Source organism: Helicoverpa zea, chromosome 26, assembly GCF_022581195.2.
Source record: "Helicoverpa zea isolate HzStark_Cry1AcR chromosome 26, ilHelZeax1.1, whole genome shotgun sequence".
In the NCBI taxonomy this organism is placed as follows: domain Eukaryota; kingdom Metazoa; phylum Arthropoda; class Insecta; order Lepidoptera; family Noctuidae; genus Helicoverpa; species Helicoverpa zea.
In genome coordinates this window covers 3,634,354-3,658,619 of record NC_061477.1, presented here as the reverse complement: position 1 = coordinate 3,658,619, position 24,266 = coordinate 3,634,354, and the positions used below count along the sequence as shown (strand labels likewise).

General features: G+C 35.1%; 1 protein-coding gene and 1 long non-coding RNA gene across 6 annotated transcripts in view; both read right to left on the bottom strand.

The window, feature by feature from the left end:
• LOC124643126 (heterogeneous nuclear ribonucleoprotein L-like) overlaps positions 1-24,266 on the bottom strand; it is a 441,770-nt gene that overhangs the window by 329,183 nt on the left and 88,321 nt on the right. The window lies entirely within an intron of this gene.
• On the bottom strand, positions 19,524-24,035 carry LOC124643130. The gene is made up of 2 exons (XR_006985876.1): positions 23,870-24,035; positions 19,524-19,741 (listed from the first exon to the last, which is right to left on the bottom strand). It is a non-coding gene; the product is annotated as an uncharacterized LOC124643130 (long non-coding RNA).

Below are 24,266 nucleotides of genomic sequence, written 5' to 3'. Positions count from 1 at the left end.
GCCGACCCCAACATAGTTTGGGAAAAGGCTCGGAGGATGATGATTTTTACTTCTTATTTATTTTTAAGAGTTTTTTTCGCGTTTTGGAGGTAGGTACTTATCTATCTTAACCAGCACCCGGATAAAAAGTAGCCTTTCGCTGTCTATAGAGATACCACTAATGCCAAATCCCAATTTTATGTCAATTGGTAGCTGTTTTAGAGTGAAAGTGTGAAGAGAATCACTTTAGAATTTCTCATAAGGATGGTTGAAACACATGAAGATGATGATGTCCTCCTAGCCGATTATCGGCTGCGGCGGCTGTTCTCATGTAAGGAGATTAGCCAACTGTGCAGGACATATTATAGTGCACAAGCATTTGCGCACACAAGTGCACTCACTATTCCTTCACTCTCATAACCCGATGGGACGGCAATCCGGTACGATCGGAGAGAGATCAGGCGCAGGACCGACATTTCCGTGCTCTCCGATGCACGGGAATCAAGCAGCTCAATATCTTATGAATCCATATTTTCATTCCATATTTAAATTAACATAAAACAAGCATTGAAATCAGTCCGTCTGAAAGCCCAAAAATGTTAAGTTCTTAAAAATTTCTCATTCATCGTTGTTAAAACAATTATTGGGACTGACCCAATTCACTAGCTCACAGCTCACGTAAAAAATAATAATGACCAATTTCAATTATTCCTCGAGCCTTAAAAACTTAATTTAATTAACTATACAGTTACGGCAGCCCCGTAAATTCGCTGGAGGTTAAACAAATAGCCCTGTATGACGTCACAAGCCCCGCTCGAAAGGGAATAGTGACAATTTCAAATGCTGTGGGCGTCGTTTCTAATTTGATACTTTAATTAAATATCTATGTTTTTTACATTTTTTGGAGTCTTTGTTAGAGAATTTGGAATTGCTGGTCCTAATTTGGGATGAGTTAACCATGTCGTTTAAATTTTGTTTTCAAAAAACTTCTATTTGGGTTAGTGGTCCTATATTTATTGGTCCATTAGGTTAGACCTATTAAGACAATCAAAAGTTCATTTAATATAAGCTTGTACCAAACTTCTTTATTTCTTCTTTTAAATACTCATAGCAAAGCATTTAAACAAATGTACTAATGTACTTTTCTAACTCCAGATAATTCTGGAGTTAGAAAAGTAAGATGACGGTGTGAAAGAAAATCTAAGTGTCTCTAAATTGTGTATGCAGTATAATAGTAATCTGGACACACACATTCTCGATTTAATTCCCCGAAAAAAAATCACCAATAAACTCGGATTTTTTTTATCGAAACAAAACGTTTTGCTATTACGGTCAGCAGCAATTACCAAACGCTGCGTAGATTTACGTTTCGTTATCCACCAAATTGCCGACCAGCGGTTTGTGAAACACTCGAGCGCACGTTTGTTGGGACATTTTCCGAAAACACATTGACAATTTGTGCTTACACTACTGAGGATAAAACTTTGGTTAGTCAAGTACTAATTATTTGCATGATTTAGGATGGTATACGTAACGCCTGTCAATACCTACATCTCATTTCTCAAAGAAGAACAGAGAAGAACATAACAAGTGCATTTATAAAGCAAATTAAACTACAACTGTCTGTATGCCTAGCTTTCAGCTGAAACTACTGAGCTACACAAATAGTTTAGAACCTGACAAAAAATACAGGCTACTAGCGGTGGAAAACTAGCTAGGTGGAAACTGCGTGGAACAACTAGCATTTTACATGAGCACAAAACACTCCAAATCAGCGAATGATTATCAGTAAACTAATAAAAAACGATGACAACACTAAACTTTACACTAATTCCTACTTCAATATCCCACCATTCCTTCACACAACTAAGCCCACATTTCCACACTAATACCCACATTTAATGGCTTCAAATATAACATAGGAGTCACACCATAAATCCTTACAAACAAGGAGACAGAGAGCTTAAGATGAATGCACGCATGTTATTAAATTCTTGGACATTATCCGACGATATGAGTGCATGTGGTATTACGTAGAAACATGGAGAACAATATGACTAGCGGAGGTGCCATAACGGAAAATCGACTAAGAAAGTAGCGCGCCAAAATGCTAGGGACGAGGAACGTTACAGTCTTTGCCATTATGGGCCTTCTTTTTACTCGACCATTTTTTGCAATGCCAAAAATCGTTGACATATTTCTCAAAGAAACCGAACACAGTTATTTCACTCGTAACTGCTCCTTTTGGTCTTGCCCACTATACGTATTTGACCTAGATGAAGGCGCATGACCTACCTGCACTATGGCATCTCCGCTTATCTTTCCTTACTCCGTGCGTAGAACGTATAACGTATCCGTATGACAAAGGGTTTCATATTATGGAGCCTTGAAGAATGTATGCCCTAGTTGAAAGTTGGAGTTAGCATTGGCCTCGATTCTAAGAAGTTTAGACTTGTATATTGATAAACTGTGAAGGGTTCTACTTTGTTTACAGCTTTATACGGTGGCTACTCGCTTCCTTGCGAAACTAATATAACTTACGGACTAAATAAAAGAGAACTAGTTTTCATTTTTGTATTGCAGGCATTTAGTGGATAATTTTTGATAAGTTTTAGACGTGGCAGCAACCATTGTCAATACAATTGAGCATTTTTGCAAATAAATCGCATGGCAACTATCTACATCAAAGCATATTGACAAAATAACGTCACTAAATTCGTTTCAAAACCATTTTTAACAAATGAATATCGATCTTAGAAACCACATATGAATTCCACATATACCTATTTAAACAACATTTTACAAACTTCCCAAAAAAAACTTTCTTTGAGAAACCTTTTTACATAATAACTTATTTACGACACATGACTACGCAACCCGCACGTCGATTTAAGTTACAACTTAAACTTGGAGCTACAAAGTAGCCTTCAAACTTGACTATTAAGTAAGGGTTGGTGAAGTTTAAGCTAGACTCGGTCTAAACTTTTAATTGAAGTTTTTGGTGACGGTACATGTGAAGCGTTTAGTTCAAGGACACAATTAATGAAGTTATGTATGTGCTGGAAAGGTAATTGCGTCATATTTTACTAATTTCTCAACAGGGATAAACATACAGGGTATTTTTTAATATAACTAGGTATATGTTTTATATTGTATTTTTATATTTCTTTGCCTATCAACGCTTTCTCTCCACCACCTAAAGGTAGGCTGTCGGAGAACGCCCAAGGCGTTAAGTCCGCCATTGCAAATTATGTAGGCAACCAAGAAGCAACCTATGGCATTTTGAAAGCCCTTGAATAGATCTTTATTTTATTCTATGGCAGTCAAATTCAATTCTAGCGGAAACATGCTTTTTTTTATTTAAAAATAGTAGCCAAATATTTTAGAATGTGTAACAGCGGTGAAACTTATGTCATATGAAAACTCTTGAAAAGCACTTTATTTCATGCTAAGTTCTAAACTTTAATGTATTTGGCGCGTGAAAGAATTCCCTAAGGATTTCAAAGAACACAGGAAAAGGCCGAATTTTCCGGAAAATCATTATGGAAACCTATTGATACTTGCTACCTTTTGTTTAGTCAATTATTGAAGGTACTTTAAGAAGAAATGTATTGTTCATGTTTGAAAGACCAGCTTATGACTTAAGGTTTCGAAAAGGGTTCTTGGTCGTGAAATTCAAATAATGCCTTTTTCGTTCATAAGACAATTTAAGCATGTTGCAGGTAGGTAAGTCGAAAACAAAAAGTTACAGGCTATAATCATCTCTACAAATTACACAACTATCTATTACTCTAAAATCAAGGGCATTCAAACGCAAATAAATACCACACAACCATACTAAAATCTTATCAGTTACCAACACGAACATAAATTCACCCTGTAACCAATAAAATACAGTTAACATATTTGCATAAAAAGTTTTATCTGACGAATTAATCGTCATTAATGTAGCGTAATTAACGCAATTAAACTGCAATCACAGTAAGTTGTTACCTTAAAATTTCGCCTACAATTATGATTGTCCGAATAACATTTTGGCGTGCACCAATTTATTTATTGTGAATTTTCAGCGTTTTACTGTGAAAATGTTGTAATAATATTTAATGTTTCAATGGTTGAATAATGAACGATTAAACTTGTTCATCATCATCAGCCTATCGCAGTCCACTGCTGGACATAGGCCTCTCCAAGTGCACGCCACTGAGATCTATTTTCGGCTTCTCGCATCCAGCTCCTGCCAGCCGTCTTGCGCAAGTCATCACTCCACCGTGCCTGAGGACGTCCTACACTACGTTTGCCGAGGCGTGGTCTCCACTCTAGAACTCGTAACACAAACTTGTTAAACCACCTTTTTTGATACATTTATTCACGTTATTGATATTTTTAAAGGTATATTTTTGGTTTTATTCTGATATATGTAATTTGATGATATCCTGTAATTTCACGGCAAATCATGTGCATGTTATAATCTTATAATGCGACAATACTATTAATTGACAAATGAGGTCAATAATTGAGGATTGTTACTGTTTAGAAAGAAATAAAATAAGTGAGTGAGATAGGTCTGATCCTGCAAGCGATTGTAGCTTGTTTTATTTTTTTATTTTACGTATAATATTTCCACACAATCCTTTGTGATACCACAAGCTACCTAGAATTCTATATAAATGCTATATAAAGGTGAAACACCCCGTATCTTTCAACGCATGCGTTAGTTTTGAAATACGTTGTACATCTCTCAACGATTTTCTGAAGTGAAATAAAAACGATATAGCAATATTTCATCGGATCGCTATTATTTTTGCTCTTGGATCATTCCACCAACTGGAGACGCATAGCAGTGCATTCAACTCTGGCAAAATTAGGAGACCGCGGTCGCCGGCCATACTCGCTGTGCATGTGTGCGTAAAGTTAATGCTTGTGCGTTCATAATCATGTGATCGAAAAAGCATGATTGAGCAATCATTATTTGATGTGCTGTTCCGCGGCCTGAGATTTGTGTTCTTGGCGGTTCCAGTTGTTTACTTGCTCTAAGTTTTTGCTCATCTGTTGGCGTGGACGCGTTTCCGTAATCGTTTTATATGTGTTTCAACTGGTTGTCATATTATTTATTTATAGTAGCACTTACCGCACGATGTATTCAACACTAGTTCATTGCGTAGGTTTAGGATTCTAACTAAAATAAATATTTTATTAAAGAATTAAACCTAAATGTTATGTCTTGGCGCCCTATTTATTTTGCAATTCAAATCTGTAGCAAATTGTGGTGATAGTTGGTTTACCTTTTGGACAAGTATTTTTATTAATTTGTTGTATTAGGTAACTGGACATAAAGTTACATAAAATTAATACTTTTGACAAAAAATTTGAAGAACTTTGAAGAACTTTGGACATTACAATGGATAACAACAGGGTAAAAGCGCACTCTTTAAAAACGCGATATGCATGGGCCCATAAAAGGAGTATCTACACAATTTTCCTGAAAGTTAGAAGGAAGTATCGATTTAGAAATACCGCCAGTATTAGTTAATAATTTTCGTTTGTGCATAAAGATAAATAACTATTTGGTGACGAGACGGCAAATCTATTTCAGCGACTTTAATGAACAATTTTCTCCACAAATTCGTCGGTCAAATTACCGTTCTATTTACTGTCGTTACACAATTGCTTATTTTACATATTAGGTTTGCTTACAGGGAACTAATTGGTGTTTTGTCAAACAAAACGATCCTGAGAATTCGCGTTCAAAACATACTAAGATGTTATTGGTAACTACGTAATCTTATTAGGGGGTATCGAATGACAATAGCCTGTTTTAATGAAGGTATTTTGGTATTTTAGGATTAATTGGTAGAAATAAATTGATGGTGAAAGGGTGAGATGAAATGTTTGTGTTGGGGGATACAAATATTAAGACTTAAAGCTTATAGTAAGACTGAGTGCAAAACGCAATTTGGAAGTAATTGCTAATTATAATTAACTACCACGGTTTGACCCACTTTCTATGAGAACTACTTCCCGTTACTGTCGGTTTCATCCAAATCCGTTCAGCTTTTTCCGCGAAGAAAAAAATCATGCTGCAGTGGGACAATAAAGGGGTGGTGATTATGATTATTATGAAATAAATTTTACAAAAGACGCCATAATCAATTCACGAAACACATATTACCAAACTTCAAAATCAACATCTAGAAATCCACACTACCCAGAATCTAGCCCAGACAATCAAGGCAGGCGTCATAAGAAGCGATTAGAGGATTAGTTGAGGAACGGACACACTATTCACCTGAACTAATGGTATTATAGTTCGGTCACCAATCCGCTTATCTTGTGATAGCGTGATTATTGAATGACCTCTAGTACATGTCGAAGAAATCTGTAGCATCCTGATAGGTATCTATTATAAAATGTATGTTGCTGATGTGTCAGAGATTGGTAGACAGAAACAAAAAACACGTTAATAGGTAAGGTGTTTTACGTTGTTTCAGGCTATGTTTCAAAATGCGAGATACCATAACACTAACACGATGTCAAGAAGAGAACTTAAAGATATTGACATTTAGAGCGGTCTCAGACAAGCGGATTTGTCGCGCGTATTAACGGTCGATTTTTAAACGTGCGACACATTGCACTCGGCGTTTATACGCACGTACGATCAACTTTTCGATGTACGGAACATCCACTTGTGTAAAAGCGCTTTGCTGACATTTATTCACACACATTCCATACCTGCCATCAAAATCTTATCACCATTTTCCTCAACTATACTTCTTCACACCATAAACCTTATTCACCATTTATTTTATGCCATAACATTGCAGAAACCCGTGAAAAAAATAGGTCATTGAACCTTACCTCCAGCATCTTTTAAATTGAAATTGTAACACAAAGCAAAAAATTTTGAATCCTGATAAATTCTTTGCCTTTTGAATAATGATGATAATCCATAAATATATTCCGGCGGCATTTTCTTCTTTCATTGTCCTTTTATTATTTCGCTTTGACTACCTTATTGTTACATTTTAACGTTTTTTTAAAAGCTTCCCCTTATTTACCTTGATTTTTATCTTTCTTTACTATGGGTTTAATGGAAACTTTAGATCAGTCTGTCTATGTATTTTCATGTTGTTTAGCTAGGAATCTCACACTTTGGAAGAGTTAGAATTTGGCAACAGTTCAGTAATTCCTTAAGTTTAGTAAACGTACCTACATTGCTCGAAACACTTTTTTGTTCATCAATAAATTGTTTTAATTATACGTAATATGAGGTACTAATTAAAAGGAAAGAACATTATACCTAGTCAATCATTACAAAACAATAATACATACCAATACAATACAGAGGATACATTTGTTGTTTAGTTAGCTAAGGCTCCGAAACTACCGAACCGATTTCCACAATTCTTTCACTGTTAAGAAGCTAGACTACCTCCGAGTAACATAGACTATTCTAGAAGTTCCCCCTTAGAAACCGGTTGTACTAAATCAAAAACACTACACAAAAGCCACAATTGAAAACCGTAACACACACAAAAAAACCGAACATCGGTATTTTCCAGCCGGATAAACTGCAGTGATTTAGTTAAATCGTAAAGCGGTTGCATTCAGCATATTGCTCCGTCCGTGTCAATCATTCACTCTTGTTTACAGTTAAAATACCAGTTAAATACTCTATTGTTTTTTGTTATAACAAAGTGTTAGGAAGGAATGGATTTTGTTGTTGTTTTTTAACCGTCCGGTTGTAAAATATTTTGAATTCTTTTGTGATTTAGTGTATGAGATAGACAGTTTATTTAGTTGACTGCTATATTTTTGGCGGGCATTCATTACTGTAAACGAATTTATTACCGATGAGTGTTCATGGGTCCTAATCCACACTATCTAACTTTACTTTTCTAAAGTAAGCGTTTTCCTTGCATCTGATTGATAAGCTTTGCTAATCCGAAGTTGGCTGGTGACTTTACTGTAGTCGGAAAGTGTGAACAAAACATCATCGGGAAAGGGTTACGCGTCATATACAGAAATGCAAAGCTAACTGGCATGGTGCTAACAAATATTGAGAAAAAAAATCGAAGTATCGTTTGAGCTCTTAACTTCAAGGAACCCGTATGTTGAGTAAGGGTCATGGCACATTATAGCAGCACCGCAACAGCACGGCTGCAGCACGGCGTCGCCTCGAATTTAGACTACGGCTAGCTGCCAGCGCGCTAACAACGCGTTGTCCGCAAGGTGCCAGCTCGCCGACCGCGCGCCGTCCGCGCGCCGGCCGCGAGGTGTGAGCTTGCTGTCACCGCAAACTCAATATTATTTTAAGACAGTTATGATTGAACACGACGCAATGACGTTGTTTCACTGCCGGCTCGGAGTCGGCGCGTAATTAGCACGCCATCAGCGCGCTGTACGCATGAGGTCCGCTCGCTTACAGCACGCGGGCGGCGAGTCGAGTTGTGTGGAAGCGGCAAACGCGCTGACTGCTCGCCGTTGGCTTTTTCATATTGACATTACGAAATATATTATAATATACACGATTTAATGCTCTAAATTGAATGACAACTTAAATGCTGGTGTGGAGCCGTGCTATTGCGGTGCCGCTGTAATGTGCCATGTCCCTTAGACTTAGCAAATACTTGGTCTGTTCAATCTCCTTTGCCAATACTGTTTCTGAGGCTAAAGAGCGATTTTCTCGCTTTGTAATAATGACCTTTAAGTGTATTTTAAGTGTTGTCCGGCAGAATTAATCGTTCTGGGTGCCTTTTCTAATTTATTACATATCCACGCTATAATGGAGATACATAATATCTGTCGCGCTTTCACACCAAAACTTTTGAAGGGATATATATTTTTTTTGGTATACGGTACAGAGTTTGAAAACGAAAACGCTACTTTTTACCGGTTGCGGAAAGCTCTTCTCCCGGGACGTTGATAAAACCGTGGGGCTAGGTTATATATGTATATTTAGGTACGAAGGTAGATAATATAGATGATGTGTGAAACAGCGTAACATAAAAGTTAAAAGTGAATTTTAAAATTGAAACATGACCAACGCGATGATATTAATAGTAGTATAGTGAAATCAGCACCACATTCTTCGCTTCAACGTCCTTCAACAGACAGACAAAATAATTTCATCTCTCTGCACGTTCCTTTCACTGTTCAAAAAAGAACAAACAGTTTCAAGCCTACAGTTCGCTTTTAAGAATATTTTACCTATTATGTCTATATTTACTTAGGACTACACTGAATGAGACGCGACCTTTATAGATCAAAGGGTAACAATACGGTTTTTAGGATTCCGCACCCAAAGGGAAAAATGGGACACTTTTATTATGAGTTCGCTGTTCGTCTGTCACTAGGCCGTATCTCATGAATCTTGATAGTTAGATGAAATTATCAAAGATGATGTAAATATTTATTATTGTTGCTGCTTTAACAAAAAAATGTGTCAATAAACAAAATAAATGTTCTTCTGGTCCCACACTACAAAATGTGATTTTAATGGCCGTTTTATGGAACGGAACCCTCTGTGTGCGAATCTGAGTCGCACTTGGCTGGTTTTCTTCTTCTCTTTTTCACCTTTTGAGGTCAATTTCGGTGAGGTAAATGGGTGGTTTTTCGACCCCTATGTTATTGTACGTAGCTTGTATTTTTAGTTTTATAGACTTTTTGATATGTAGTGGTGTGCTTGCTGTTGAGTGCAAAAAGGTCGGCTGGAATGAGTCCAAGGCACGTTTGACAATTAGAGGTATATTTTGTTCTTTTTCGGTTGGTTTCTTAATGGATCTAGCTTAATTTTGCAAGTGTTAATTGTGTAGTAATTGTTCTATCCCTGTAAAGCTATCTGGAATGTTACCACTTCTACTACGCATAAAAAGGTTGTGTTAGTGACACTATTTCTAACTCAAGAACGGCTAAGCCGATTCTATTAAATGAAGGAGTTTAGAACTTAGTGAAGTCTCTTTGGAAAGTGAATGAAAACAAAAGCTAGTAGGTACTGTAGGTATAAATAATGAGGACTTACCAAGAATAAAAACATTTGCAAGACACGTAAATACAAAGGAACCTCTGTTCCTGAATAGACGTAGCAACTCTATAGACATCAAAAAGGACAAAAACCCCAAAAATAGGTACCCTAAAATTTCCGCTTTTTCGGCAACTTCACGATAGAAGTGGAGAGACAAGATTCTGAATAAGAAATTATGATAAAATTTCGCGAGAGTCTAGAGCCCTAATGAGACTCAGAGTGCCTCTTTGAAGGAAGATTTTAATTGTAATGTTTATTAATATTAATGAAGTACATTTGTCCTGCCATTAACATATTTTTGGTGGCAGTATAAAGGAAGGAAAGAATAGGGTGTAAATTATTTTCAAGTGTTTTATGATTTCTTTTCATTATTTTTTTATTCAACAATAATGAGTTGTTTCATAATTATTAATGCATAATTATATAATTATAGTATATAAAGAAGACGGACAAACACTTTGCAAGTCATTTATCACGTCGACAATAATTAGAATAACTTCTATATTCCAGAGCAGAATATCATCTTCCTAGCTTTTTCATTACTGTGCTGGGGTCGACTTCCAGTCTAAACGGATGAAGCTGAGTACAAATGTACGACTGCCTATGCCCTCCTCAGTCATTTGAGCAACCCGATACCATTCTCCCAAACTGGTTGACAGACTTTCAACTACCCGTAAAGACTGCCATAGATGGTAAACTGATAGAGGGGACACGCCAATTCATTGAGCCTTCAGAAACACGAAGGAACTCATTATGACACCTGTCCACGAATCCGCAAAGGCTTGCCTAACCTTACGATCGATCTACCCGTTACTTAGCCCCGCGTTCCAACAGACCCCCACAAATTATTCGCCGCCATAAAACAAAGCTCCAATCACTACGATACATAGGCTTAACATAAACAAACATATAATCAGCCCATGCATACATATATAACATCCAGACGAATTACTATCAATCCCTAGAGAGTGAAAAGGTTTCTTTATTTATGCACATGGTTTAGGGTTGCCACAACACGAACTTCCCTGGTCTGGTTTTTTAAGAATAACAGTCAAATCTGAGTGGTAAAAAAGTCACTTGCGTACCGTGGGCCCTACTTCACGCACCCGGATAAAAAGTATCCTATAGCCATCTTTCCTCAATGCGCTGCCTAACACGGAAAAAATCTTATCGGTGCAGTGGTTACCGAGATTAGCGGGTTCAAGGAAAACAAACAAACAAACTAAATCTCGTAGATGATTATGCTTTATTCAAAACAAAATCAGGATAAAGCTTAATTCAATAAAATCTTAATTTATCCTAACACTACAAAGCTCAAATCACGAACTGCAAGCGTACATGAATAAATAATTATCTCTCAACAAGTCGTGAACTACTGAGAGAATCTGTCAAAACTAATACGTCATATCCTTTGCAAGTCACACATACAGCGACTCCCGACATGTTTAGTAAACAGCTTTGAACTGCTGTCAAAACTACGTGCAGATCAAAAACTGACTACAGTTTATAAATATATTATGGCTATTCACTTATTGTGAAGGAAGGAGTGTATGCTTGCCACGGAGGAGGAAAGACTAGCGGAGGTGCCCTAACGTAAAATCTCCTAAGAAAGCAGCGCGCCAAAATTCGGGTGAGCGGGGGACGAGGAACGTTACTGGCTCCGACCGTGCTCCACCCTTATACGCCTTTTATGGGAAGCCACCCATTTTTGTAAATCCATCTAGTGTGGAATAGGATAATTAAAATCTAACCCTAAATTAACTTTGACCACTAGTGACATACTAAAAAGTAAAGTTAATACTCAAACTTAATAAATCTTTAAAAATAGTAATTGAATTGGAAAGTTTGAAGAAGCATTCATTTGAAATGAACGAAGAAAAAGAGAGATAAACAAGTTTTAAAAATAATACACCAAGTAAACAACTCAATACAATGACGCATCACCGCCCGCTCACGCACACATACAAACAACGTGTCACCGAGTCTTCGACAGCAATGACAACAACGGTCGCGGCGACTATATAAAGGCCAGCGGAGGCCTACCAGATTCATTCGCTAACTAGACGGATCCGAGTGCGATAGCCCCGCAGTCCACTCGTATTCAGTAAGCACCCTCTTATTCGATAGCCTAGCAGTCTTTAAGAGTGTGTCTAGGGAGACTAAGTTGCGATACCACGTGTCCTTCTTAACTCTCACTGTAGGATTGTAGTTACATTATTAATGTGCAAAGTATAACTTTTGTAAACACTGTGAAGATACAATAAATCCACATAACTACAAAGGTGCCTTTAATTCTACAACCACAACTCCCATAATACTCATATAAGTATTATCTTGTGCCGAGAACTTGCCCCACAACAATTTCTTTACACCCCCATAATTGAAATACTTAGGTATAATTCTACTAGGAATCATTAAACGGAGACTCAATTAAAAATCATTTTTATTCACCACGGGTCTAAAATACCCGCATGGTGTAATTTAAGTATCAACTTATGTCATTGTGTTAGTTCGTCTACTAGCCACTATGGCGTCACAAGCACGAAACTTTGTTCTATTTGTTCTAGAACCGTGCTGATGATGACTGTTGTTATTGATATCGATGTTGCCATATTATGAAATTCGCCAAGAAAAATGGGAATTAAAATTGGAAAGTGTTTATCAAGTTAGAGTTTTCACAACTGTATCATAACGGCGCATCCACTAAATGGCGGACTTTATGTGTGTCGGATGTTGCTCTGAGTAAAGGTACATTCAAAAAGTATGTACGGGAAGAGAGATTTAACCATGTAAAACATTGCTGATGATGAATATAAATAAATCTTAGTCACATCTTATATTCAAAATAACACAGTACCTACCTATATATTTTAACTGAATAATATTCCTTCTATATAGCGATAGACAGGAAAATCCTTGTTCAATGTTCATCCACCTTAAAAAAAATTCATATTCACATATATCGAGAAATCTTCTTACAAAATTACTTTTTTAGCTTTTTGTTTTTCTTAGATAAAACAAAAAAAAAATACATAGTAAGAGTTATGATTATTTTTAAGATAATATGCTGATTTTAAATAAGATCTTTTTAAAGAATTTGTGATTGAATTTCCTGTGTCTGGTAGCACTTAATTTTGTAACGGGTCTTTCTGTCTTGATGAACACAATTTTACTTCAAATATTAAATCGACTACTTACCGAAAGATGGTGTTTTTATAATTTTAAATTTCCATGATATTATATGTTTTTTAAATAAAACTACTTTTACGGATTTTATCGCGTTATAATAATATTATTTAATCCCGACTATGTTTTGGTTTATTAATAATCTATAAAAAAGCTTGTAGGATGCAATGAAAAATTAAGCTGTTTTTAAGGCAAAAATTGATACCAATAATATACAATGATACCAGATTGATACGAAAATAATACGAATTCACTTAGAAGTTCTAGAAATGCAGCTATTCGACGACAGATGTCTCTAGCAAAAAATATGTTTAAAAGCTAAAATATTACTTACACGTGAAATGTTATCCTATCGGTATGTTTGAGTTTGGATCCTAAATAATTTCTACAATTAATTATAGCGCATTTCATCGTTTTAATCGAGTAACAAATAAAATCTGTTGAAATTGTGGTAAAAATACAGCTATGACAAGATGTCAGTTTGATGTGAAGGACGGTATATGGGCGGTGTCCAGCCACGCCTGCCGTGACGTAGTCGTGACGTATTTGACCTACCTGAAGGCGCGTGACCTACCTGCTTTAGGGCATCTCCGCTAGTCTTTCCTCCTCCGTGATGCTTGCAGACATTACAGTGACTATTACCTGTTATAAATGCCAAAGATTGAAAGGACACTTTCCGTCTTACCACAAAAACTTTTTAACGTCAGTTTAAGACTTGTCTAAATAAATGTCAAATTATGACGTTGACATAAGGTTCATTTTGGAGCCACATTTTTTTTAGACAAGTGTAAAACAGTTGTTAAAGTTTTTGTAGTAAGGCCACGTGTGTTTAGTGTGTCAACCCTAAGTAACATCGCTTCGATTTATAGGTTCGTTGATATTTCTCCCATGCACAAAAATTCAATGTAACACAACTAAATAAAACTTGTAAACGTGACTAGACTGCTGAAATTTCAGAAATATTATGCTGAGATACAAAATATGACATTCATTTCAATTTATGAATACTAAGTTTTATAATGTTTCTTTAATTAATTCGTCTGTCTAACAAGTTTGTTGTAATTACGTAGAAAAGTTTCGTTTAAGTTTTAACGTTATGCACGTATTAAGATATAGTTTAATTAAGCACTTTTAAACCAAGCGAGTGAATGCGTATTCTAATAAATTATTTTAGAGAGTACAAGAAAAGTGTTTTTGCATCTCAAGTTTTAAAAAAATTGGCAAAGATATAATGCTAAAATGCAAGCTTTCTTTTATATTCAATTTGGTCTCCAACCAGCCTGAACACTCGTAATAAAAGGTGATCTAAACTTATAATATGAGGTATATAACATCAATATTCTTTTCATTTTCAACTTTCAAAAGTAAATAAGCATTATTTGACGATATATCAGATCAGTATGATATAAGAATTTTAATAAAGAAGCTGAATAAATGTGAAATAAATGCAGCACGATAAACGATATCTTACACGTTATAGGGAGAAAGTAATATTCTCCGCAATATCGAGTTTATTTAGCAGTTTATGAGATTTCATTTAGCATCATACTTTTTTTGAATAGAATAAAAAACGCTATGTATAACTTTATGAAAGCATTTTGAATGTTTTCGGTTTAAAATAATATAGTTAACTCTGTATAAAATACCAACCCGCATTGAGCAAAGATGGTGATTAACGCTCAATCCTAACGCCAATTTGAGAGGAGGCCGCAGCCCAGGAGTGGGACGATAAAAATGCTGATGATGACGACGTTTGTTCATAGTATGTAGTTGTTGTTCAAATAACCCAAATTGTAAATTACTTAGATATATGTAGTTACGAGTCAAGCCGTAGCGTGCGGCCGTTGTACGTCGCAAGAGTCAGTTGTGTTTGGTGGCCTCCCGTAACCCGGAGATTCTTCGCACCCCCTGTCCCGCCGTAACCACGGTGGAGCTGGATGCGAGAAGCTGAAAATCGATCTCAGTAGCGTGCACTTGGAGAGGCCTATGTCCAGCAGTGGACTGCGATAGGCTGATGATGATGATGATGATGATGTAGTTACGACCTCAAAAGGTATTGCAAGTTTCCATTTAACGCACATGAGACACTTAAACTTAGTCATTACAAGATATTTCTTGAGTTGAAAAAAATATTAAAAAACACGCATCTACTTAATTTTTTACCGCTGCCCTTGGATTAAATATCTTCCATACTTTAAGACCAACTGTCATTTGGTGTTTCAAAAATGCTAATTGCCTTCTTAAATCCACTGTCTTTATTATGAAATACTTTTTACGACGTCTGCAAACTTTACTTGGAAATTAACATTTTATGCTAATATTAAATTGGTCTAAAAATAGCCGTCCTTGAGGTAAATTAGGGAAAATTAATGTTGGTTCTCTGGCTTTATTTGAACGATGAAGATTTTTAAGTAATAAGCTTCTGTTATTTAACAACTCACTGCGAAACTCACATCTGTGTCAAAATCTACATGTAGGCACATATCTTGCCAAACAATTCTGCCGCTCTAGCAATCTGTGGTGTCTGTTTAGGTGTGCGATTATAAGGACCACATACGAACCCTGTGCTCGGAAGTTAGTAGCGAGACGCCATTAAGATTGGCGTGAAGCTCCAATACCTATGTGTTTACCAATATTCCGTAGAAACTACTCTGAACCCTTCGATTTCCTGTCAAAACAAACCATCATAACATAACAAACGATTGTTCAGAACCCAATAATATTACTAACCTGTACGTTGTAATAGTTTTACTAATATTAAGGTAAGGTAAGTTAAAACAGTTTGTAATAATTAGAGGTTGGAGTTCGTAATTGTTATTTACGAAGCGTTAATGGTGTTCACGGCTGTTGATGTTTGTTAATATGTGTGAATGAAGAATATTAGAAATATTATCACTTACATAGTGAAGAAAATAAATATGGGGAAGGAAATTGACTTTTTATAGTGATTCTTTGAGATAAGATTTCTATGTACCCGAAAAAATAAAGGTAGCCTTTGACACGCATATGGTCTAGCTAGTCACAAAATAAAAAAAATAGTTCAGTAGTTTTGGACACCCACCACCATCACCACCCCTAGCTTGGACTACAAATCAACAATTAAAAAATCTTTGTAATATAACTAAAATCGCTTTATACAAGCTAGACCAACTTTTTATCCATCTTTATATTCTTTTAAACACACCACTGGTAAAAGCATGCAAATGCAAACAATAATATTAGTTATTAAATAACTAACCTTGTAAAACTAATGCATTTCCACTGCCAGTTATTATCACTACACACAATATAAACATTTAATCACGAATCTATACTATAAATCATTTTAAATAAACATGTGAACCACAAATCGAGTGATTGCATGCCGGTTTTATTGCCTTCAGCTATTTATTTGAAGGTAACTTTATCACATAGACAACATATAAATAGGGCATCGTAGAAAACCCCTTCACTCTACTTTTGAAAACAAATGATATTTATTTTTTTCTTTTGTGGCAGCTTGGTACACGGGCACTTGATAGTAGAAACAGACACTTCTATTTTATTTAGTGTAGAGTATATGATATGCAAAGAAAACTTATTATAAATGGATAATATTATCTGACCTGACTTTGGATAAAATATAAAGACTTTAAAGTGTTTTAAATAATCCAAATATTGCATTATTCCAAATATGCATAGTGATTTTGCACTTACGATAATGATAATATCCTAACCTAATATCCCAAACGAAACATATTATACAACATAACCTTCAACCAAACAGAATTAAAACCATCAATATTTTAACTTCCATATCAATGTAATGTAAAATAACTAGGTATAAAAAATGATAAATTACAAACTAGTACAAATAAACATACAATCATAAAACAGATTAGAGACAACTCACTCTTGGCAAGGCGTAGAGAAATGTTTGAAAAAAAATATTCGCGTTATTTACTATACGTTTTATTGCGAAGTTTTGCCAAATTATCTACGTATAGTAGACGTCTATGGTTTTACGAGGTTTTTTTTTTAAATATAATGTGGGAATTAACATTATAAAGTAGGTCTAGCTAGAGTTACATCTACTTGCTCGGGAGTTAATTGAAATCATGCATTTTTAGTAGATTCAAAAAAATACGGAAAATGAAAAAAGGAAAAGATTTACTTTTCATTTTTATTGTGACTGTGAGAACACAAAATTGTTGGCATTTAAAATAAAACGGACCCATTTATACTATATTTATCTACTATACTATATTTACTATATTTACACTATACTATATACTACACTATACTATATTTATACTATATTATCATTGATATTTATCTTATCAAGTATTTTCCTATGAAAACATAAAGCATATGTATTCAATAGCAATTTACGCTTATAAAATCCGTACCAATTAATCCCGAATAGTTATCCGTCTATTTTTAAACACAAACTCAGGAACGCGAGTTACAGACAATCGGTAGAATATAGGTTAGTATAAATAGATTTTAAATCGGCCTATAGATGAGGCCTAGCAACGGAATAAATTCAGTTCTTAATTGAAAGTCGGGATTTCAAAGAATATCACTCAACTTTTTCCAAAGAAAACTTGTTTTTCTTTTGTGGAAAAATAAGTGTGAACATACCTACAATTTTTCGCACTATTGTTCAAGTATTCAATTATGGTAAGAATAGTATAGAAATAATTAATTTTCTTGGTATTAATTCCGCGTCCAGGAATGTGTGAATGAAATCAAAGAATTGTGTTATCGTAGTCACGTGTCGGTTGGTGTGAAAATCGAATCGTATATTTTAATCAATAAACAGAACCTTATTCTACCAAATACAAACAGAAGTAATTTACAAAAAATAGTAATGTCGCGACTCTAAATACAGTTATTTGATCAATTTTTCAATGTTGATTTATTTAGACATACATTTTGACTGTTTATCAGTAATTATATGTAGAACATACTCGGTAAGTTATTTGACGAGAGCACAATTGAGGAAAACAACACATACGATTTTAGTTTAGTAAGATTTTATTTTTTTAAGTTTCATTAATCACTAAATTACACCATATGAAATCACCCCTAAGAAAGGTCATTAACCCTTTCACATAATACAAATCTCACACATTTTTTCACCGGGATTTCAGCATAAAGGAACTATAAATAACACATAAGGAATGCAAAAACCATTAAAATCCACAAAATACAAAATAAAACAGCATAAATAAAAACTGAATAAAAATAACTGTTGATATATCAAAAAGTAAATTGCTCTTGAGAGTGATGATTCAAATTATTTCTCCTAATAAGTGGGAGGAAGGGATAATATTCTTAATGTGACAAATTGTTTGTGTCATTATACTGACAGCGTTAATCCAGGATTTTGTTATTTCTTATTGATTTATTAGTATTTATTATGCATGACTTCGCAAGCTCGTTTTCATAGACAAAGTATGGGGTTTGATTTCCTGGTATCACGCGATTTGTAATCAAAAAGCGTATTGTATGTCAAACTATAGAATAAACTTGAACCTTAAAAAAGTTTTATTATTGAATGCCCTTTGAGATTGACAGTTAAAACATTCAATTTTACATCCTTATCTATTTAATGAACCTGGGGCCCGATTCTCCGAATTTTACTTAAGCGGCATACGATTCACGTTCGACTCGATTCGACTGAGATCCAATCCGACTCGATTACGATTGAAGCGTATGTGGCTTTCCGCTATTTTTTCTTTAAAATAAACGTTTTTATCCTTTTCTGTCATTCAATAATGAATCATTTTGTCTGCAAATGATTTACGATTGCAATATGATTGTAAAGCAAACTACCGTATAGACCAAAATCACCTAAATAGCAGACCAATCGCACACCAATCAAATGTCAATCGAATACGGTTGGTCTTTTATTAGTAGCAGAATGCCCGATATGGTTAAAACTGCTACTGCGATCATATTGCGATTCGATTTCTATTCGATTTTGACATTATTAACTTTAGGAGAATCGGGCCCCTGGACTTCCATAGATTTATTCAAAACATTGTGTTCCAAAGAGCCAATTTAACCAATAAAATAGATCAAATAAAGATTATTTTCCGAAAAGATTTCTAATTATCGATATCTTGAAAATCGAGACTCGCGCCCCTATTCAAAACAAAACTACTCCTACTAAATAGGCCATAGCATTTTCATAAATCAATTACCAAATGGCCTACTGATTCATCATCACGCTTACTAAAAAACAGTAGGCGTGACAAAAGCTATTCTTTATCTTGGAAATAGTGCAATAAAACTGTTAATTATTTCACAAGGCCGGGACAACCGCGATGTTGATTCTGAACACAAAACATTGGATTTTCAAGAGATTTATTTCGTGTTTTGTTAGTCATTTTGTTGGAGAGACGTTCTGATTTCAGTTCCCTATAGGAATATTGTAAAGCTTCCCTTCAGTTGCAAGCGAAAGTTACATGTCACGCGTGGCCATCGGCCAGTGGTCACAGTGTGAGAATGTCAGAGACCGTCTCTGAAGCAAGCAAAGGATGCGCGCCGACGAGCTTTATAACTTTCCTGTGAACAATAATGGAAACTTGAAAGTCATTGTTTTAACAATATGAGTTCTAATTTATAAGACTAGGAACAACTACATTAGATCTAAGTTGTCTTATGTCATACAAAAGCCTTGAGAATTGAATCTCAGATATTATGTTCAATAGCAGTTCTTGCTTTAACTTAGTAACTGGTGGCATTCTGATGACATTTAACAAGGACATCTGTTAAACTTAACAGTAGTATTTATTTACAATGGGTAAACATTTACTCGTAATGAACAATACCCATAATGAACATACCTACATAAGTATGAAAAATAATCTATTTGTTCAGCTGTGGAAACTGCATCATTTACATAAAGACTAAATTATACCTACATAAAAATATTCTTATAAATTATCTATTCAACGAAGGCAAATCGACGACAAAAAAGCAAGTGCAAAGAACTCTTCTCTTGCAGTCGGATAAAAAGCTGCTAAATTGAGAACCTCTTTTTAGAAGTTCATTAAAAAACTACCATACTTGCAAAAATACGTTGCAAAAACCGATAGTTTTGGCTGAAATCCAATTTATTTCCTAGTGATGGGCATCATAAAATTGTCAGCCATGCCCCGGGGGTCGCGTAAATACACGCACATCTATGTGTTGGGACACAATGTGACCCATGCTATCGTTAAATGTACCATCAAGTTTATTTATGGGAATTTGGACCACTATCTGAACATATTTCTTTATTTTAGGGTTCAGTTTTGAATTTATTTTGTTCCTTAAAAACACGTTTATAAATGGACGCCATACGGTTCTCGAAAAATTAATTAGTTGCATCGAAATCAGCTACTATATTGACTTCACGCTAGGCACAATGTACTTCCATAGTCAATTCAACAGCACCTAATTTTCATTTTGATAAACAACATAAATCCAACGAAACACTCTCGTCGGTCGAGATTGTACGCCAAAAATACTGAACCGATTTAAACGGAATTTGGTAACTGAGAAAGTATACAGGTTATTTCTTATTCAGGTGCGCGAAGTAATATCAAGACGCACGTAAAACCGCTAGCGAAAACTAGTTACACATTTCCACTCAAAACAAGAAACACCATTGACAGTTCCCAAAGTTCTAAAACTAAAGGAAACTTCCAGAACAATATGCCAAGTTTAAATATAGAGAGACTTTAAATACTGTTAACTGTAAATGAAGAAATAAAGTCTGGACTCCCTGAAGAGAACCGCGCTAATTATATTAGTTAACTAACTTTTACTTAGGCCCAAGTACACAGACAATATAAACGTCAGTTTTCTTAAAACAACTGTTTATTACGAATTTTTACATTCAATTTTCAGTTAGCTTTTTGAAGAATAAACCGGCCAAGTGCGAGTCGGACTCGCGCACCGAGGGTTCCGAACAAATCCTGTATAGATAAAAAGTGAGTCTCGCGCCAACCGTTCAGTTTAGAACAATCATAGTTATTAATATTTTTTATTTTATAATATAACTAAAATAGTAGGCCAGTACCTTGTAAAAGTTATTTTATTAAAGTTATTTATATACAACATTTTGTAGTCATCATTCAGAAATCTGATTGAAAATAGCTAATTAAGGTCATGGAGCATATCTGACCCATTTTGTAAAAACTGGCGGACATGAATCAAAGTAGTTTTAAATCGTGGAGAATGGTATGACGTTTCTTTGAATATAAATATTTTATCAAAATTCCATGGAGACGAATGTCCAGGATCGTTTGAAAAATATAAAAGACAAGCAGTTTCAGAGGATTGTACAGGTTGCAATGCTAGTTTTTATTGTTAAAGACTTTTCATAAAGAAGCAGGATGTCAATTCGGATGACCAGGATCTGATGAGAACTGACCAGGATCTGGAAACCCTGAGAAATCGAGGGCAACTCTTGAATATTGTAGGCACGCATCGAGTCAAAACCAGACATGTGAGTGTATTTTTGAGGGTACTGGTAAACAGTGAAGGTTTTTAGCTGATTTGATAATGGAGACTACAGAGAGTCGAGGGAACTCCTGAACGGTATGTTGCAACTACCACGTGTTTGGGCTTATTTTATTCGTATTGGCGAAGACTTTCCACATAGATAAGTTTGACTGCCATTGTGGGATCGATCTGCAAAGATCAGATATAGTTATGGGAACTCCTTTACAATTTATAACGTAACCTTGTGTTGGAGCTTATTTTATTTTAGGTGATGAGAATTCAGTACTAATGGGATCTTTTATTTTTGAGGGATTAATCACCTATCGAGCCCCAGTTTCAGGTTTTTTTCGAAACTGCCTGACGACTTGTAACTGTCGAATTGTAACAACGACTGCTAGAGTGTAGGATTCGGGGCTGCTGGCTTTACGTTTCTAGAGCCTTGACAAAAGTGTAATTCTGTCCTTTTCTTTGTTTTATAAAATCGGCTTTATTTTATTTTGTAGCATTTTACAAACAAATCCAACTTCAAACATATAAAATAGCAACAAGAAAACAAAAGCAAGAAAGAAATTAAAAAGATGATAGGTGCATCGGTCTAGAAGTCGGTGTCTAGAGAATGCATCTATATTTATTTAACCACCGAGATCTAGACCGAGGCATATAAACAGTTTTCTTGTTGTTTTAGAAGTTGTTTTTTTTTTTTGTAAAAAGTTTTTATTTTAAACTTTTGTGAAAAGTTCTCGTCAATACGAATAATATAAGCCCAAACACGACGTTACTAAAACATACCGTTGAGGAGTTCTCTCGACTTTCTCACGTCTCCATCATCAGGTAAGCTCTAAACCTTCACTGTTTGATAGTATCACCAGACATACATCTGAGAATCAAGTTTTAATCCTATGCATGCCTACAATTTCTGATAGTTGCCCTCGATTTCTCAGGATTTCCATCATCAGATCCTGACCTGATGACAATGGAAATAAACGGCGAGTATACTCTTTTACTAAAAAGAAATGTTTTCTCAAATCCGTCAAACTTGGTCGTTTAAATTCCCTATTGAAATGAGGAAAATATGTATTTGATTTGATTTGATAATACTTTAATATTTTATGTAACTTCAAATTTATCATTTTCGCAATTTTTCCTTTATCTGTACTATATAACGGTGCATCTTGCCGAATTTCAAGATTCTGAGTTCACGGGAAGTACCTTGTAGGTTTTGATTCCCTAGCGTGTGACGGAAATTCGTCAAAGGTGTCGGTATAACTACTGTATCTTTTGATCGCGTTAACTTAGAAGTTTGATTTTTTCACTGCCTAAAGGGACAATAGACCTAGGTATTTGGTATAAATTTCAATCTGATACCTTTATTCGTTTGTGAGAAATAAGGTAGTAAGTTTCATTTTATTAAAATATTTTTTTTACATTATTTAACTAAAAAAATGAGATTTTCGTAATTTTTCCTATATTTGCATTATATGACAATGCTTCATGCCAAATTTCAAGACTCTGAGTTTACGGGAAGTATCCTGTAGGTTTTGATTCCTTTGCGAGTGTCGAAAATTTGTTGAAAATATCGACATAATCGGCTGTATCTTTTGATTGGCTTGGCTTAGAAGTTTGATATTTTCACAGCTTAAAGGGACAATAGACCTGAGTATTTCATGTGAATTTCAGCTTGATACGTCCACGCGTTCTTGAGATAAAGGGTCTTGACAGACAGACAGACAGACAGACAGACAGACAGACAGACAGACAGACAGACAGACAGACGGACAACAAAGTGATCCTATAAGGGTTCCGTTTTTTTCCTTTTGAGGTTCGGAACCCTAAAAACGGACGTTTAAGTTGTCGGTGAACTTGAGCCTTAGAAAAACAGTTGAGTGGGAATTTTATTTTTGGTTAGTGTGTTTAAGTAGTAGTTTGGGATTAGGAGCTATTTTTTAGGATAATTTTTAAGTTCATTTAAATAATTTTCTAGAGAAAATATTTGAATAAAAAAATTAACGAATACTAACTTAATTGAAAGCGAGAGCGAAAAAGACTCAACATTATTTTACATTTTTTAAATAACCTTAAAGTCAAAGTAGTCATACTAAAAAAAACTCAATACCAAACTATACACGATTAAGCATTTGCAAAAGCTATCAGAAACTAAACTCATTATCTTCTTCCGAACTACAAATACTATGTTACACTTACGTGCAAAACAATCTGGTTAGGAAATAAAACGCCACAACACTCGCAAGCCACGTATCTAGGGCAAACTAAACCGGATATCGGGGACATATGATCACAATACAGGGCACTTTATTCTGCACGGAAGTGCACGTTGCAAGGACTGTCAGGGCTGCTAGATGCACTTAAAAATGGCGATTTATTGGTACGTGGAAGAGAAAATTGTGTTAAACTACATTATGTTTGTATTCGCAAGGATGTGTAAATAATATAAATAGTATTTATTTATTTATACCTTATGTAAAAAAAGTGTCAAAGACAAACATAATGCACAGGTGACTTTTCTGATAATTCTAAAGTCAAGCCACTTTTACAGCTAGCCAAAAGTCTTAAACAGATAGCATGTATTCTGTAAAGCAAA